The 19,535-nt window shown below is 42.0% G+C and overlaps 1 pseudogene; it reads right to left on the bottom strand.

The window, feature by feature from the left end:
- Positions 1 to 13,346: 13,346 nt before the first annotated feature.
- LOC147445088 (small ribosomal subunit protein eS26y pseudogene) lies at positions 13,347 to 13,711 on the bottom strand (annotated as a pseudogene).
- Positions 13,712 to 19,535: the final 5,824 nt, after the last annotated feature.

Below are 19,535 nucleotides of genomic sequence, written 5' to 3'. Positions count from 1 at the left end.
TCTTATCCCCTGAGAAATGGCCTCTGCTTATTCCTCCACGTGCTTGCTTTAATATCGGAAAATACATGCTTTTTGGAGCACATATCCTGAGTTGATTATCCTTTCCTCTCTTGTAAAGTTGATTTTCAATCAATGTGAAGTATCGAGCCTCTATTTCTATGGCTCTTTGACGTGCTCTAAAAACATTTTCAAGAATTGTTCTCGTTGTAAGATAGTCAATTAGATATTGACTCCATCCTAGTGCACTTGTTACCTGTAATAGTGTTGCATGTTCCATCGATCCTTTAGACTTGCACGTAGTACAATTAGTAATGTACTCATGAACATTAGTGTGCATAGTTGGCCAATAAACTCCTAACTATTTCAAGCACTGGTATGTTTTTGTTTGCGAGCAATAAAATGCTAAGTCTTGAAATTGTAATCTTCTAGACTTATGCATAATTGTCTAAAATGAAATGATACAAACATTTTCCAAGTAATTGGAAATACCTTGATTGTCAAACCATTCATCTTTTAAACTCTTGCCCTGTTCTATCGAACTCACTTCCATAGGAGAGTAAATCAAATATCTTATGAGACCATTTTGGTATCATTTTGACGTTAAAAAGATATGCATCAGTGATGTCGTCGTCTACCCCTTCTAGAGCTTCTCCATTTGGAAATCTAGAAAGATGACCTGCTCGAAGATGCATCAGCCCTTTTTTAACCACTACTATAAAATCAAACTCTAGCAACATGATAAACCATCGCACAATTCTCCCAGTATTGCATGGTTTGTTTACAAGGTATACGAGGGCTTGATGATCTGTGAAATACACAAATTTATTTGCAAGTAGATAATGCCAAAATTTCTTAACAGAGTATATCATCCCTAGCCCTTCTCTCTCAATGGTAATGAAGTTCTTTTCAACATTGTTAAGCTGCCTGCTTGCATAGGAGACTGGGGGAATTCCATATTTCCTTCTCTTGGTTGAGCCAAGATGCATCCAATTGCAAATGCCAAAGCATCAACATGAACATGAAAAATATTTTCCCAATCTGGTGCTTTTAATATAGGAGTGGATATAAGCGCTTTCTTCAACTTTTGGAATGATTCCTCACACTCCTTCATCCATTCAAAAACTACCATAAGTTTATACATGGGTTAAGCAATGACTGCATACATGTATATAAACCTCCTGTAATAACCACAATGTCTCATAAAGCATTGAGTCTTACCATACACTGAGTGACATTTTTGAGTGAAGAAAATCCGAGAAAATATTTATACAACATGGGCCACAAAAGAATTAATCGCTATAAGGACATGCCACATGCTCTTTTTCTCTCCTCTTGCATGTCCTCGCTCTTTCTATTTTGCAAAACCTACAATATAGTATAATAAAATTAGAAAAACTTACATCAACATCCTTGCTCAACATGAGCCACAGATACCATCACGATCCATAGACCAGACAACAGACCCATCACAAGACAACCAACATAACCCAACCATCAACTAATAGGGAAGTGACCCCAAGAAAATTGAAAGAACCATACACCAAGATAATACCTGAAACTAACTAAACAGGGAGCCACCCTCAGAGGAACCAACCCAACCTAGATTGGGCGAGCTTTCTCCCCTAAAAGCAACAGAGCAGGCCTTCTCTAGGTCTATCTTTCCAAAAATGGAGGAGGCTTGAGAGGGAGGGAGCCATCATTAGCATCATCAACCATATCCTCCAAACCTGCAGCAAATCCTTGATGCAAGGATGCATGCCATATGTCCGTTGTGGAAAATACCAAAGATGAAGCATGAGGCACCTCCATGCTCCCCTACAATGATGCCCATCGGGGCCCCTACCCATGAGAAAATATTCTTCACTTTTGCATTTGGTACCAAAAGAGAGAGAGAAAGTAAAAATAAAACTATAATCACTTTTGTATCTACCACAAAAAGAGAGTAGGTGTGCCAAACCTTTTTTGACGTGCTTTATTAATAGGAATCTACAAAGACACCTAGAGGGTCTTTGAGGAAGGAAAAGGGCGCAGATGAAATGTTGAGAGGAAAAAAACGGAGTTGTTGTTCATGAGCTGGCCATGAGAGAGGAAGGAATATGACATGTGCAAGCTGGGGTCTGATAGGTAGCATAGGAGGGCGACAGAGGATGTGGCAGATGCTACACAGAGTCTGTGTGTGTGTGTGTACTTTTAGAATAATAAAACTTTTATCGATGTGGTGGTGGAAACAATAGAGATTTTGTAGAGAAATAATTGCATGGCAACAACTCAAGGTTTCTATGGCTACTCCTATGCAAGTACTACCTGTAGCCCATTTGCCCATGCCCTCCTCTAAGTTGAGAACAGAGTCCTTGTATCTCTACCCTTCGAATGGGCATCAATTTTGACACAGCCAACAACTTCTTGTGTCTGCAATTTTTGCAACTGATCATGATAAGTCGAGGATGGGAATGGGAGGATGTATACATAGGTGGAGTGGGGCAGAAAACCAAGGGGAGGGAGCCTCCATCATTGTTGGAAGCAAGAGCTTGGAGAGGATACATTTGCATCAGCAAGACAAGAAACTGACGGGGGTGTTTGCGTGCACAAGAATGGGGTGACAAGGGGACCTTATACTTTTCTCAAAATAATGAGAGGGAATCTAGGCCTTAAATTAATGACTAAGTTAAAATTTAGAGCCAATGGCCAAAATCTTTGAAGCTGTACTATTTAGGTAGAATCTCATGAGACGCTCCATTTGGCCTTTAGTTGAAAAAGGGAGGAAATGGTTCGGGGAGGAGATGGAGAGAGGGCCAGAGAGAGAAAGATGTCTTATTGGAGATTTTTATGCCAAGAGAGAGAGGGAGATTTTTCCAATGTATCCTCGCTTCACGAGCAGGTATGTTCAATTAATCAGGTGCTGGTTTTGGATTTAATACCAAGAGGTATTAAAAATCGTAAACATCCAAGTGTCTAGATATTCTTCTATTTTTCAAAGACAATATATTTGTCTCTTTTTTTGAGGGCATACATCCAATGGGTACTATGCATCAGTGCCCAATCGGTAGGGAAGAACGTGGTCGCGAGCCCTGATGGGCAGGTGAGAGCATGTGTAGTGGAGGAGGTGTGCCATGGCAGAGGCAAGAGTGAGTGTAGTGTAGGAGGTGTGTCATGGCAAAGGTGGAGAGTGAGCGTAGAGGAGGGGGAGTTGGGGGGAAAATTTCCTGTGAGAAGGGAACAAGACATTTATGCTCCGATATGCATGATAGGGATTGCACTTTGGAAATTAAGAACATGGGAACGCACACATGAAGGACATGGCATGTGGTGAACGAGGCTGGCATATGTGAAGTAAGGGAAAAAAAATAGGTTTGCTCAATTTTGTTTTGGGATCTATTAAGGGGAATCAAGCGGAGGTGTTGCCATGTCTTTCAAGGGCAAAAGATCACCCTATCCATCCTACTTGTTGTGCTGATTGATCAAAGCACCCCCAAGACATGTTTTCCTATATCCCCCTTCATCGCCATGTACCCGACCTCAAAGTGGCTCACAAGCTCTACTTCGCATGTGACAAAGGCTACATTCGCACCTCTGCTTTGGGCACTCGTAAAGAGCAAGAAGGGTGTTTGTAAGAGATGGCCTGAGTAAGGCACACACATACGAAGATGGCTAAGCTCCACGTGTTTGGAGGGAGGAATTGCATTTATTGTGATCAAATTTAGCGTTCTAAAGCATCTCTCTAAGATTCTAAGTGTTTTTACAATAATAATGGACTGGTAGGTCCTACTACTTGAATAGGCTTTTGTTTTTTTCTCTTAAGTGTGTTTTGAAAAAACCTCCCAAAGAGTTTTAAAAAACAAAAGCCTATCCTACTCACTCTTTCATTTGGTACAAAAGGAGAGAGAGAGAGAGAGAGAGAGAGAGAGAGAGAGAGAGAGAGAGAGAGAGAGAGAGAGAGAGAGAGAGAGAGAGAGAGAGAGAGAGAGAGATTTTATTATCGTCCTCGGAGGTCAAATATGACCTATGGGACCAAAGTTACATGTGATGTAGTATGTGTATGGCTGATGAGTGACTCTCGATGCTCCAAAATTGTAGTGATGAGAGTCGCAATGGAGAGCCCACACTTTGGCTGGGAGAGGAAAGTGTGTAGGTCTAAGTTATGGCTGAAAATGTGAGAGAAGCAAGTTCGGATGTGATCAAAAGCTGAGCACTCTAGTAGTGTGTGGTACTCAGACTCTCGAACTTGCAGTGAGCATAATGTGCACAATCGATTTGACTCTTCTCCATTGTCCCAACGCCCTATCTCGCATCGAAGGAAATGGGAGCTAAGACGAATTGCTGCGATAGTGCGTATCGCAGACAAGGGAATAGGCTCAAGCATGTAAGTGTGAGTACGGTTTCCTCTCTCAGCGAAGAACATGGTTTTGTAGTTGGGGGCAATATAGGTGGTGTAATGTATGAAGCGTGACCCACCGGATTTCTCCCAAGCCGTAATACATTGGCGTTGTAGAAAAGCTTCATTCACTTGAGAGTCAATTGAAGCATCATGTAGCAAGTGTAATGCATCCCATCTCCCAAACCACTTCTTTATGTCTTGCATCCATCCCGTGCTCAAGATCTTGCTTTTATGCGTCTTTTGAACTTTTTTGCTTGCTTCCCATGCAATTGTAGGAAGTCGATGTGAGGGGTTTTGACGCATCTTTATCATGTACTCCACAACCCTTTCCATGCCCATAACCTCAATTGGAAGAGATCCCGACTCAAGAATTAGGAGCATATATGGTGTTTGTGTCTTAACTTGGAGAAAGTTTGTAAGAAAACGCTTTTGGACATTCTCAAACTCTTTCCAAGTAGACTTTGAGATGCTCCCGCCCCACACTTCAACTCCATAAAGAAGAACCGGTGTCACCAATGCATCAAAAAGATACTTCTTGAGAACCCAACACTTGATGTTTCCCGCATTACACATGTTCTCAAATGCATAATATGCTCTCTTTCCCGCTTCCAAATGACGCATAGCACATTCATGCCACTTGTGATTGGATGGAACCTCAAGGCCAAGGTACTTAAAGCTCTCAACAACTTCAAGTGTTTCGTTGTTGTACACAATGCATGGCTTCTCCTTATGGTTGGTTTTCACAAGCATAACCTTTGTTTTGGATTCATTTACAATCAGCCCACTATGCAAGCAAAAGTTCTCAAGGACAACCATAAGCTTTTGTGCATCTTCTAAAGTGTGTGCTAGAAGCACTACATCATCCGTATACAACAAAAGCATGATTATCGCATTGCAAATAGTGACCTCTTCAATGCCTTCTTCTTGCATAAAGTCAAGTACCATTTGTTCCAATTGATAGATGCATAGACCAAAGAGAGTTGGTGACAATGGACATCCTTGTTTAACCCCAATAGTGCTTACAGAAATTTCTGAAATTTCTCTTCCCATGCGCAATTGACAAATCACCTTCTCATAGATTCGAGAAACCGCAAGCATAAACTCACTTGGCACTTGGAGTTCTTCCATCCTTCTCCACAAATTGTTACGTGGAATCATATCAAAGGCTTTCTTAAAGTCCACAAAACAACAATACAATCGCTTGCCTTTCAACCGACTTTCCTCCATGAGAACATGAAGAGTGACAAGATGATCAATGGTGCTATGGTATCGATGAAAACCCGCTTGTCCCTTTGCACGCTTGTCATTCTCTTCAGCCCAATCACTCAATTTCATCTCCATTATGCACCCAAACAACTTTGCCATAAGAGACCCAATCATTATAGTCCGGTAGTTGCTTACATTCTTTACATCCCCTCCTTTATGCAAAGGCTTAACCCAATTAGTACTCCAATCATAAGGCATACCATGTTGAAGTGCAAGGTTGAACATATCACACATCCACTCATGGGTAAAATCTCCCGTCCATTTGATCATCTCCGGCTTGATACCTTGAAGATCTCCCGCTTTGCGAGTGGCCAACTTTTCAAGCCCACCGCATACATCCTCAATAGTAAAAAAAGACGGCATACATGGGAGTGAACCATAAAATGACATTTTTTCAGTATTTGCTTGCTCATATAATTGTCTACAATGTGTGTACATATCCACTAGACTCAAGTTACCAAAATTCTCAACCCGCTTGCCTCTCAAGTTTCTCCAAAATCTTCCACATGCATGTGCCTTTTCTTGGACTTGAAATTCTTGTTGCTTTACTTCCCATCTTCTTCTCTTCTTTTGAATCAATGCCTTGTATGTATGCAAATGACTTTGATAGTTGTCTTTGTCCATAGTTGCATCAAGCTTTATCAAGGACTTTCGAGCATCTTGACATTCTTTATCAAACCACCTTATGCGTGATCTATCTTTGTTGATACCATGGAGATGCTTTATGGCAAAGCATTCTTCCGCACACGAACAAATAGCTTTCTTGAAAGCTTCCCGTTTAGTTTCCAATGGTGCATCACATTGAAGCTTTGTCATCCATAATTTTTGCTCAACCATTTCAATGTACATTGGTGCCCGTTTGAAATCCATACATAGTGATAACTTCTCTTTCCTTTGGCTGAGATTATCATGCTTAGTTGCTTCTCCACATGAAAGGTCAATACATAAGGTACGATGGTCGGATTCCGGGGTCCATTGACCAAACATAAAACTCTTTATGCGATACATGATGGCTTCAGAGAGTAGCATATAGTCAATCACACTATCCCCATTATGTCTCCTACATGTAAATCCATTGGTTCCACTCCACAAAGATACACCATTGGCAATGAGCATACCCGTGCTATTACACATGTGTAAAAGTAACTTTCCATAGTGATCCGGCTCTTTCTCATCCATTGAAGTACGATCATACAAGTGAACTTCCTCCAACTCCCTTGAAATGTATGGCATATCAAATTGTTGAGTATCATGTTGCAATGTTTTTGTGCGAGCATTCATATCCCCAAATACAATAACATCACCTTCACCTTTGAAATAAGCAATGTCCTCTTCCAAATCAAAAAATGGTTGATCTCTATCCATGCAAGCATAAAAGGGAGAATCATGATGAGGAATGTAGCAACCGGCTACAAAAATGGGTGCTCTTTTTGGTGTCATAATTTTCAGCCATACATAACGTTTGTACTTGTCATCTTTCACAATTGATACAAAATCTTCCAATCCTTTCTTAACCATACATGCTAATTCTCCTTGTCCTCTTCGTTGCTTGAGATTCTTTGACCACATCAATGAATGTACATTGTAATCCTCCAAGCCATTAATTCTTTGTGTATCATGCTCCCAAGTTTCAACAAGAAGTACAACATCCGCTTTGCTTGTTAGTTCATCAATGCCAACCCCCGCATTCCATGGGTATCCATTACAATTCCAAAAGCATATTTTCAATTGTAACTCGGTCTCATAGGTCACGCATCCCTATTTGCTTGAGAGACTTGCGTCCTCCTTGGGCACATTTTCTTCATGAGAGATCTCCTTGTTTTTATTATTCTTTTCCTCATATGCCTTGCGACGCATATTTTGTTGCTTAATAGTGCGATCTTCACATACAAAACATTTTGTATCCCTCAAATAGATCCAACTGTTATCAAGGATAATCTTTCGCTTGGTCTCATCCGGCATGGTGCACACAATTGGCCGTTCTCCCGAGCGAGGAGCTCCTTGCTTCCCCACTCTATGTGCTCCATAGACCATAACTCCGGACATGCCAAAGTGGGTTTTGAAAAAATCTTCAATAAAAATGGCAAGAGAAGGAGGTGTCTCTAACTTCTCTTCGGGAATTCCACGAATAACAATGTTCTTGGAACGTCGCTCCCGTTCCTTCAACTTCTCCACATCCACATTCTCAACATTCTTTGTTTGAACCATAGCTTGCATGAGTGAGGAATTAGAAACCACATTGCTACCACATACATCAACCCAAGATTTGTTTGTGCATACATTTTCCATGTCGCATACATCCCGGCTCATAGTGTCAAATTTCTCCTCTTTCAATACATGGTCATGCTCTACTTTGCTCATCTGCTCCTTCAAAGCATTCAAGTCCAGAAGAGAGCGTTTACATTCCTTGACTTCCTCTTCAAGTTGCATCAAACGTGTTGTTTGCATCTCAAGTGTCCTCTTGAGATTCTCATTCTCAACCACAAGTACCCTTAGTGTGCCATTCTCCATTGCAAGTGCTCGTAAGTCTTCGCCTTGTTTGTTTACGGTCTCTTGCAATGATACCAAGTACACCATGATCATGGTTTCCGATGTCGTTGGTTGGGTGGTTGTGTTGCTATCTCCACACTTAGGAGATTTTGGATCATTTTCCACAATGGTTGTGGACCTTGTTGAAGAAGAAGAACCCTTGCGATGCCGGAAGACATTGTATGTAAAATAGGAGATGAGAATCAATTTTGTTGAACCTGTTCACTTCGGAAATGCTGCTACAGAAACGCCTTCCATAACTCTGAAAATTTCTGTCTTTACATCAATGCGTAGAGGACTTCGTGCTTTTCGATTGAGGCTATAGATCACCCAAATCGGAGTTCGGATGAAGAAGTTATGATCAAAAGAGTGGACTGCTGTCTACTAGGTCAAAAAACGGCTGCACTGAGAGAGAGAGAGAGAGAGAGAGAGAGAGAGAGAGAGAGAGAGAGAGAGAGAGAGAGAGAGAGAGAGTTTTAAAAAAACCTCAAAGAATCTACATCGATGCAGATCTTTTCAAGAAGTTTTTTTTAAAAAACTCTCTCTCTCTAGGGTTTCTGGAGCTGCTTCACTCATGGTTCTTTTGCACACTCGACCACAGCGACTCGCAAGTAGCTTGCTAGGCCCTTGTTTTTTGAAAATGGTGGAGTCCGCCTCTCCAAGTCCTATGAAGGGTGCAAATGGCGTCTCACCTTGTCTGTCTCACAACAACATAAATCTCACCTTGCCTCTCTAATATGACCATGCATTGTTAAGAGTTGGATGGAGACACTTTTCTTCACCTGCTGATCACAGGTTTTCAAGAAGCAAGATTAGAGAGAGAGAGAGAGAGAGAGAGAGAGAGAGAGAGAGAGAGAGAGAGAGAGAGATTTGCCTCCCAAAAAAATATGTTATAGCCCATGACCAAACAATCTTTTCACTTGAAGATGGTGGTGGCACTACTAGATGTGGATGTGGTGGCAAACAGTCTTGCTGAGAAAGATGATGGTCTTTTGTGTAGGGTACATCACAATCATCAAAGACGTGCTGCACATTTTTAGAGAGAGAGAGAGAGAGAGAGAGAGAGAGAGAGAGAGAGAGAGGTTTTTTAAATGCAAAGAGAGGGTCTAGAGTCTTTGTTTATTGCAAAGGGGGGGGGGGGGGGGGGGGGATTAGAAAATGTGGGTAAGAAAATCTTAATGGATTTTATTAAAATTATCCCTTTCAAGATTTCCTTAAAAATATTGTGGCTACATACCTTCTATGTAGGTTTTTTTTTTAATAAAAAAAAGGGCCTGTCTTTTTTTTTAGAGAGAGAGAGAGAGAGAGAGAGAGAGAGAGAGAGAGAGAGAGAGAGAGAGAGAGAGAGAGAGAGCTATTGTGTGGATTTGTGGAAAGCTCATTCCTTGGTTGGAAAGAGGCAAAAAGAGGAAAAAGGCCAAGACCAATCGGCCTCTTTTTTTAAATAGTTTATAGGGAAAACAAGGTAGAAGGTGAATTGAAAAAGTAAAATGCATGGATGGATGAGATGGCCCTAGGTGGAGTCCACTCTATTAGCATTGGTAGCCCTTGCTCCCTAGGGTCCCCTTTTGTTTCACAACTGTCTTACGTATGAGGAGAGTGGTTGTACTTTTATATGACAGACATGCATCTGGGTTTCCCTCTGTCCAAGATCGTGGACATTCACCAAACCTGATTACACAGGTGTCATAGTCTGGTTAGTAGTTTTATGTCTTTGTATTGCAATGTGTATGATACTATATAGCTAATAAATCTAGGGAGGGAGTAGATTTTGAAGAGAGAGAGAGAGAGAGAGAGAGAGAGAGAGAGAGAGAGAGAGAGAGAGAGAGAGAGAGAATGGCTCCCGTTTCCCACTAGCATAAGGATACCATAGTCACATTCTTTATCTCTCTAAAGGTGGCTTCATTATCACATTGATTATATGAATAAAGCATTGTCACTAGGATCATGTGTTGTTGTTGGTCATATGCATATGTAGATAGGCTGATAAAGAGAGACACGATCAAGATCTACTAGTTTTGTGACTGGGCTGGGGCAGAGAATATTGAATTTTATTGGTTCTAGTTTCAGGATCAAGGATATTATGGGTTCTTTTCTTCATCCCTCCTTAAGAACAAAGAAAGGCACCTCCCCCCTTACGCATCAACACCATCTACAAAAGGCCTCCAAATTTCATCTACCAAAAAGAGCCTAAAGATTCTACGCATGTCAACTTTTGAATTATGGCAAGCCTTCAAGATAACACCATGAGAGAGAGAGAGAGAGAGAGAGAGAGAGAGAGAGAGAGAGGTGAGACAAGCATGAAGTAGTCGACGCAACACAAACTTCTTGCCTACATTCAATTATCAATTTGTCTTCCGGGATCTTGGTAGATTTCTTGTAAAAGCTAAATAAAATTCAATGAGGATATTGATACTAGTCAACAAATAGCAACAAACAGGTGACGGTCTCAATTTGCAGCACCCTAAAATATTCACGATACTTGACTAATAAGGTTGCCCCATGAGCAAAGAGTTGAAGAATACTAGGGCCTGCTATAATTAAGCAAAGAGTTGAAAACACTCAAATATAGTGCAAAATCGGGGGGGGGGGAGGAATCCCAATCCTCGAGCGAGTACTTCCGAGTGGACAAGAAACCGAGCGAGCATGAGAAATGAAAAAGATTAGATCAAGATCTCAATAGTCACTCTATAGAGTATAGTGTAGCAAAGTAACCATGTTGCATCTCAAATAGTCTCAAACAAAAGAGCCATACTCTTCCTTCAATGTGTTCACACACATTAAAATATTCTCAAACAAAAGAGCCATGCTCTTCCTTTTATGTGTTCACACACACATTGATACACAGTCATATCCTTGCTCGGAACCATGTTGTTAAGCATATTCCAAAACTCTATTTGTGCAAACTTATTCTTCATGGTAAATTCACATGTTTCAATTTTCATAAGTTCGTGCACAAATAGATCAAAAGATGGTAACTCAAATGCCACATATCCATCATAATGCATAGGTAGCTCTTAAACTTGAATTATATCCTTTGCTTGCTTAAGTGCCATGTGTAGGCTGCTTTGTGAAGGCATTGCATGTAGTATACCAACTACTCTGGAGAGACCATCAGACTATTACTAGTGTGTCCTTCATTCCAATGCCTTGTGTGCTTTCAATCGCAATGTGAACCTTCTAGAATTGACATTGACCATGTTTGAGAAGGAAGATTTGTTCACCACTAGCAAGTTCAGTAGCCTTCATCTTCACGTGCTCTCCCATTAGAGTTAATGGATGCAAACTCAATGCATTATTATTTCATAACTTTGTATCACAAAAGATATAGAAAGCGCATATATGCTTTCGTCAAACATAAGAACTATCTTGTGGCCACATTGTCGTCCATAAATGGTTATGTGCCTAGCCATGGTTGACTACAGGATGATGAATTTCAAACTCCAACCAAACCTTTCCAAGCAATCATAAAAAAGAGCAAAACCCCACAAGATACATAGAACTTAAATCATAAGTGAAACATTTAGCATCAAAGTACATATTACAATCTATCTATCATTGTCTCTAAACGTCTAGAGCATTCCTTATGGAAACTTTAATCATCCACCCTTATATTAACTCCTTGATTATCCAAGGTTATGCTCCCTCCTCTGAATCACAGCTTGTGGTCATCAATATTAAAGCCATGGTAGATGCTTGGACAAGTAGAAGTGTGTGTATGTGTGCACCCGTGCAATGTTGTGGAGGGTTTCTCAATACATAATATTATGGCAAGTGCTTCTAGGGAAGTTATAGAAGAAGTAGATTTGGTAGATCGTATTGGTAGGTGGGAGCCAATATGAATAATGTGTATTTGCAATCTTTGGTGCTAGATTGTACCGTATTGAAGTTGGAGATAATTTTTTTTGGGTGAGTGACTCCATTTTGTCTAGCTCGCAAAAAAGATCTTTCAGCGTATCATCATGACACTTGAGAAACAAAGAGGAAAAGGAAAATATCCTTCACATCACATACTTGAAAAGAATAGTTTTCATGGACTACGGACTCTTTTAGAGTTTTCATGGTGAGTTGCAAAAGAGGAGGCCCCAACCACGAGGACTTTGTGGCCAAGGGCGGGAGAGGTGATGAAGATCATAAGGTACTGTCGACATGAACGATATTCACCACTTGCATGCAACAACTTGGCAATCACCTCTTATGCAATGCCTTCACAATCACCTTGGTCCCATCTTTCTATGAGAACAAAGATGAAGAGTTTGGGTGGGTGGGTGTGTGTGTGTGTGTGTGTGTGTGTGTGAGAGAGAGAGAGAGAGAGAGAGAGAGAGAGAGAGAGAGAGAGAATGAGATTCGTCTTCCACAATTGAGGGATCACAGCCAAGGAATCTTTTCTCAAAAACCAGCCTTTCTGGTCGCGTGTCAAAAATGACTTTGATGCACCGATACCCTTGTTTAGCAATCCCTACCTCCACCTTCTTCTAGAGTTCCACAAAAGTGGGCCTGACTCCGTCCTTGAACGAGCTCTGGATGGAAGGGGTGTGCATGCTCTCAACCAATATAGCCAATTATGCTCTCTCTCTCTCTCTCTCTCTCTCTCTCTCTCTCTCTCTCTCTCTCTCTCTCTCTCTCTCTCTCTCTCTCTCTCAGCTCCGCCTCTATAAGTCACTCACAATGCTCGAAAAAACCTAGGTTTAGTGTAACCCCACCTACAAATTTTGATATTTACCTCTAAATTTTATAGTTGAAGGTGAGAAAACCTCCAAGATTTGAAAAAATTTAGTGTAAATTGGTATAAAAACCTTTCAATCTAGTCAGTTCACCTCTATGTTTCTAACATATAGGTTTAACAAGTTTTTGGAAAAACTTATTTTCAAGCACTGGTCACTCACTCTCAGTGGCCGAGTTTAGTGAATTTTTAGTGTCGTGTCTCTTGCTCACTCGCACACTCTTAGACTCTCTCTCTCTCTCTCTCTTTTGGAAAAAACTTTAGAAAGACATTAAAAAGACATCAGATACAAGCCCATCCAGAAGACTCAAAAGTCCCTCAATGTCCATCTTATTGATGGATTCAACTACAGTGGCAATGCTCGTAGCATGCGTCTTCTAAGAGTTCTATGATAGAAGTCAAAATTCATGAGCCTTCTTCCTCTCTTGGCTTATGCACTAATTAGACACCTCTTCACTTCGTAACAACAGAAACATTGGTACCCTGATTCTGGTTTTGCATATCCTCCTTGCGTCTAAACCTTTGTGGTGGCTCCCGAACTCTTCTTCTTGTGTGGGATCTCACATGGACAACGTGAGAGTGAATGGCGCATGAAACGCAATACTGCATATGGTGTAAAGCTTATAAAGTGCATACCCATCATAAACAAAAGCATCTTGCACATCTCGCACAGAAACTTGTTCAACAATGTTCCTTGCAAGAAACCGCTTGACAGCCTTGTCCTTGGGCACACATTGCCCAGAGTTGGAACACCTGATGGGGTTGTTGTGGCCTCTTCCATGCTTGTTACGTCCACCGTTGTGGCGCTTGACCGTCATGAAATCTTATGCTGCAACTGCTTCTTCTTCCTCTTCGTCGTGGAGATCTCTCTCTCTCTCTCTCTCTCTCTCTCTCTCTACTGATATCTTTGGCTTATTCTGATTAAACACCAATTTCAAGTGTTGTGCAGCATAAGGGAACCCTATGTTGACATAATAAGACATTACACTTGCATTGTGAGAGAGCAGACATTGCTATGCGAGAGAGAGAGAGAGAGAGAGAGAGAGAGAGAGAGAGAGAGAGAGAGAGAGAGAGAGAGAGAGAGAGAGAGAGAGAGAGAGAGAGAGAGAGAGAGAGAGAGAGAGAGAGAGAGAGAGAGAGAGAGAGAGAGAGAGAGAGAGAGAGAGAGAGATCTGCTCAACCCACAACTCTGTTAAAGAGACCTGGTAGTTTGGATACAAGAGAGGACTAGCCAGTGCTTATAGGTGGTGCTTGTGGAAGCTAGCGAGCTAGGCATGTGGGCTGTGGCCACCATGACCGCCATGCCCCTTATCGTAGTTGTTGTCCCATGGGCCTTGCCCTGGCCACCTCCATGGCCGTCGTTATAGCTGCCCTTGCCACCATAGCTACCCTTGCCACTTGACTGCCATGCTGATCATAACCACCACTGCCCTTGCCGCCATAGTGGCCCTTGTCCCCACCTGAGTTCATGAGGCTCTCCACCCCCATCGCCAAAAGCACGGCAAGAAGCAGCAGTGCCAAACCCTTGTTGCTAGCCACATAAGAAGAGCTCGCCATTGTAGTACTACGGCAAACTCAAGCGCTACTGACTAGTGAATACCTTGCTAGAGGTGCATAATGCAAGTGATGGATTCTCTCTCTCTCTCTCTCTCTCTCTCTCTCTCTCTCTCTCTCTTCTCTCTCTCTCTCTCTCTCTCTTCTCTCTCTCTCTCTCTCTCTCTCTCTCTCTCTCTCTCTCTCTCTCTCTCTCCGAAATTAAAATCGTCTGTACAAAATCCCCGAAATTAACAAAACCATCTGTACATTGGAGTGAATTGAAATCCATCAAAGAGAAACTGTTTGGATTGCATAGAAATTGTCTTGCACATCATCGTCATCATGCACGTAGCACACTCGGTGCAACTGCCTTCCTTTTTCTTTAAATAGAAAAGTTAGTTGCGTGGACCGGCCTGGTCGGGACCCTCTTCCTCACCTCCACCCGTAACCTTGCTCATAGCTTCCTTGATAGCCTTGCTTGCTTGCCGAGGGTGTTGTGTGTGTACGTCTCTCTCTCTCTCTCTCTAAAAAAAACTCAACTCTCTCAAAGAGCGCGTGCCGGCACGTGCTCTTTGAGAGAGTTGAGTTTTTTTTATTGAGAGAGAGAGAGAGAGAGAGAGAGAGAGAGAGAGAGAGAGAGAGAGAGAGAGAGAGAGAGAGAGAGAGAGAGAGAGAGAGAGAGATCTGCTCAACCCACAACTCTGTTAAAGAGACCTGGTAGTTTGGATACAAGAGAGGACTAGCCAGTGCTTATAGGTGGTGCTTGTGGAAGCTAGCGAGCTAGGCATGCGGGCTGTGGCCACCATGAACGCCATGCCCCTTATCGTAGTTGTTGTCCCATGGGCCTTGCCCTGGCCGCCTCCATGGCCGTCGTTATAGCTGCCCTTGCCACCATAGCTACCCTTGCCACTTGACTGCCATGCTGATCATAACCACCACTGCCCTTGCCGCCATAGTGGCCCTTGTCCCCACCTGAGTTCATGAGGCTCTCCACCCCCATCGCCAAAAGCACGGCAAGAAGCAGCAGTGCCAAACCCTTGTTGCTAGCCACATAAGAAGAGCTCGCCATTGTAGTACTACGGCAAACTCAAGCGCTACTGACTAGTGAATACCTTGCTAGAGGTGCATAATGCAAGTGATGGATTCTCTCTCTCTCTCTCTCTCTCTCTCTCTCTCTCTCTCTCTCTCTCTCTCTCTCTCTCTCTCTCTCTCTCTCTCTCCGAAATTAAAATCGTCTGTACAAAATCCCCGAAATTAACAAAACCATCTGTACATTGGAGTGAATTGAAATCCATCAAAGAGAAACTGTTTGGATTGCATAGAAATTGTCTTGCACATCATCGTCATCATGCACGTAGCACACTCGGTGCAACTGCCTTCCTTTTTCTTTAAATAGAAAAGTTAGTTGCGTGGACCGGCCTGGTCGGGACCCTCTTCCTCACCTCCACCCGTAACCTTGCTCATAGCTTCCTTGATAGCCTCGCTTGCCTTGCCGAGGGTGTTGTGTGTGTACGTCTCTCTCTCTCTCTCTCTCTCTCTCTCAATAAAAAAAACTCAACTCTCTCAAAGAGCACGTGCCGGCACGTGCTCTTTGAGAGAGTTGAGTTTTTTTTATTGAGAGAGAGAGAGAGAGAGAGAGAGAGAGAGAGAGAGAGAGAGAGAGAGAGAGATAGATAGATAGATTTTATTATCGTCCTCGGAGGTCAAATATGACATATGGGACCAAAGTTACATGTGATGTAGTATGTGTATGGCTGATGAGTGACTCTCAATGCTCCAAAATTGTAGTGATGAGAGTCGCAATGGAGAGCCCACACTTTAGCTGGGAGAGGAAAGTGTGTAGGTCTAAGTTATGGCTGAAAATGTGAGAGAAGCAAGTTTGGATGTGATCAAAAGTTGAGCACTCTAGTAGTGTGTGGTACTCAGACTCTCGAACTTGCAGTGAGCAAAATGTGCACAATCGATTTGACTCTTCTCCATTGCCCCAACGCCCTATCTCGCATCGAAGGAAATGGGAGCTAAGCGGAATTGCTGCGATAGTGCGTATCGCGGACAACGGAATAGGCTCAAGCATGTAAGTGTGAGTACGGTTTCCTCTCTCAGCGAAGAACATGGTTTTGTAGTTGGGGGCAATATAGGTGGTGTAATGTATGAAGCGTGACCCACCGGATTTCTCCCAAGCCGTAATACATTGGCGTTGTAGAAAAGCTTCATTCACTTGAGAGTCAATTGAAGCATCATGTAGCAAGTGTAATGCATCCCATCTCCCAAACCACTTCTTTATGTCTTGCATCCATCCCGTGCTCAAGATCTTGCTTTTATGCGTCTTTTGAACTTTTTTGCTTGCTTCCCATGCAATTGTAGGAAGTCGATGTGAGGGGTTTTGACGCATCTTTATCATGTACTCCACAACCCTTTCCATGCCCATAACCTCAATTGGAAGAGATCCCGACTCAAGAAGTAGGAGCATATATGGTGTTTGTGTCTTAACTTGGAGAAAGTTTGTAAGAAAACGCTTTTGGACATTCTCAAACTCTTTCCAAGTAGACTTTGAGATGCTCCCGCCCCACACTTCAACTCCATAAAGAAGAACCGGTGTCACCAATGCATCAAAAAGATACTTCTTGAGAACCCAACACTTGATGTTTCCCGCATTACACATGTTCTCAAATGCATAATATGCTCTCTTTCCCGCTTCCAAAGGACGCATAGCACATTCATGCCACTTGTGATTGGATGGAACCTCAAGGCCAAGGTACTTAAAGCTCTCAACAACTTTAAGTGTCTCGTTGTTGTACACAATGCATGGCTTCTCCTTATGGTTGGTTTTCACAAGCATAACCTTTGTTTTGGATTCATTTACAATCAGCCCACTATGCAAGCAAAAGTTCTCAAGGACAACCATAAGCTTTTGTGCATCTTCTAAAGTGTGTGCTAGAAGCACTACATCATCCGTATACAACAAAAGCATGATTATCGCATTGCAAATAGTGACCTCTTCAATGCCTTCTTCTTGCATAAAGTCAAGTACCATTTGTTCCAATTGATAGATGCATAGACCAAAGAGAGTTGGTGACAATGGACATCCTTGTTTAACCCCAATAGTGCTTACAGAAATTTCTGAAATTTCTCTTCCCATGCGCAATTGACAAATCACCTTCTCATAGATTCGAGAAACCGCAAGCATAAACTCACTTGGCACTTGGAGTTCTTCCATCCTTCTCCACAAATTGTTACGTGGAATCATATCAAAGGCTTTCTTAAAGTCCACAAAACAACAATACAATCGCTTGCCTTTCAACCGACTTTCCTCCATGAGAACATGAAGAGTGACAAGATGATCAATGGTGCTATGGTATCGATGAAAACCCGCTTGTCCCTTTGCACGCTTGTCATTCTCTTCAGCCCAATCACTCAATTTCATCTCCATTATGCACCCAAACAACTTTGCCATAAGAGACCCAATCATTATAGTCCGGTAGTTGCTTACATTCTTTACATCCCCTCCTTTATGCAAAGGCTTAACCCAATTAGTACTCCAATCATAAGGCATACCATGTTGAAGTGCAAGGTTGAACATATCACACATCCACTCATGGGTAAAATCTCCCGTCCATTTGATCATCTCCGGCTTGATACCTTGAAGATCTCCCGCTTTGCGAGTGGCCAACTTTTCAAGCCCACCGCATACATCCTCAATAGTAAAAAAAGACGGCATACATGGGAGTGAACCATAAAATGACATTTTTTCAGTATTTGCTTGCTCATATAATTGTCTACAATGTGTGTACATATCCACTAGACTCAAGTTACCAAAATTCTCAACCCGCTTGCCTCTCAAGTTTCTCCAAAATCTTCCACATGCATGTGCCTTTTCTTGGACTTGAAATTCTTGTTGCTTTACTTCCCATCTTCTTCTCTTCTTTTGAATCAATGCCTTGTATGTATGCAAATGACTTTGATAGTTGTCTTTGTCCATAGTTGCATCAAGCTTTATCAAGGACTTTCGAGCATCTTGACATTCTTTATCAAACCACCTTATGCGTGATCTATCTTTGTTGATACCATGGAGATGCTTTATGGCAAAGCATTCTTCCGCACACGAACAAATAGCTTTCTTGAAAGCTTCCCGTTTAGTTTCCAATGGTGCATCACATTGAAGCTTTGTCATCCATAATTTTTGCTCAACCATTTCAATGTACATTGGTGCCCGTTTGAAATCCATACATAGTGATAACTTCTCTTTCCTTTGGCTGAGATTATCATGCTTAGTTGCTTCTCCACATGAAAGGTCAATACATAAGGTACGATGGTCGGATTCCGGGGTCCATTGACCAAACATAAAACTCTTTATGCGATACATGATGGCTTCAGAGAGTAGCATATAGTCAATCACACTATCCCCATTATGTCTCCTACATGTAAATCCATTGGTTCCACTCCACAAAGATACACCATTGGCAATGAGCATACCCGTGCTATTACACATGTGTAAAAGTAACTTTCCATAGTGATCCGGCTCTTTCTCATCCATTGAAGTACGATCATACAAGTGAACTTCCTCCAACTCCCTTGAAATGTATGGCATATCAAATTGTTGAGTATCATGTTGCAATGTTTTTGTGCGAGCATTCATATCCCCAAATACAATAACATCACCTTCACCTTTGAAATAAGCAATGTCCTCTTCCAAATCAAAAAATGGTTGATCTCTATCCATGCAAGCATAAAAGGGAGAATCATGATGAGGAATGTAGCAACCGGCTACAAAAATGGGTGCTCTTTTTGGTGTCATAATTTTCAGCCATACATAACGTTTGTACTTGTCATCTTTCACAATTGATACAAAATCATCCAATCCTTTCTTAACCATACATGCTAACCCTCCTTGTCCTCTTCGTTGCTTGAGATTCTTTGACCACATCAATGAATGTACATTGTAATCCTCCAAGCCGTTAATCCTTTGTGTATCATGCTCCCAAGTTTCAACAGGAAGTACAACATTGGCCTTGCTTGTTAGTTCATCAATGCCAACCCCCGCATTCCATGGGTATCCATTACAATTCCAAAAGCATATTTTTAATTGTAACTCGGTCTCATAGGTCA

Source organism: Adiantum capillus-veneris, chromosome 13, assembly GCF_014529385.1.
Source record: "Adiantum capillus-veneris isolate H3 chromosome 13, ASM1452938v2, whole genome shotgun sequence".
Classification (NCBI taxonomy): Eukaryota; Viridiplantae; Streptophyta; class Polypodiopsida; order Polypodiales; family Pteridaceae; genus Adiantum; species Adiantum capillus-veneris.
This window is presented reverse-complemented; position numbering and strand designations above follow the sequence as displayed.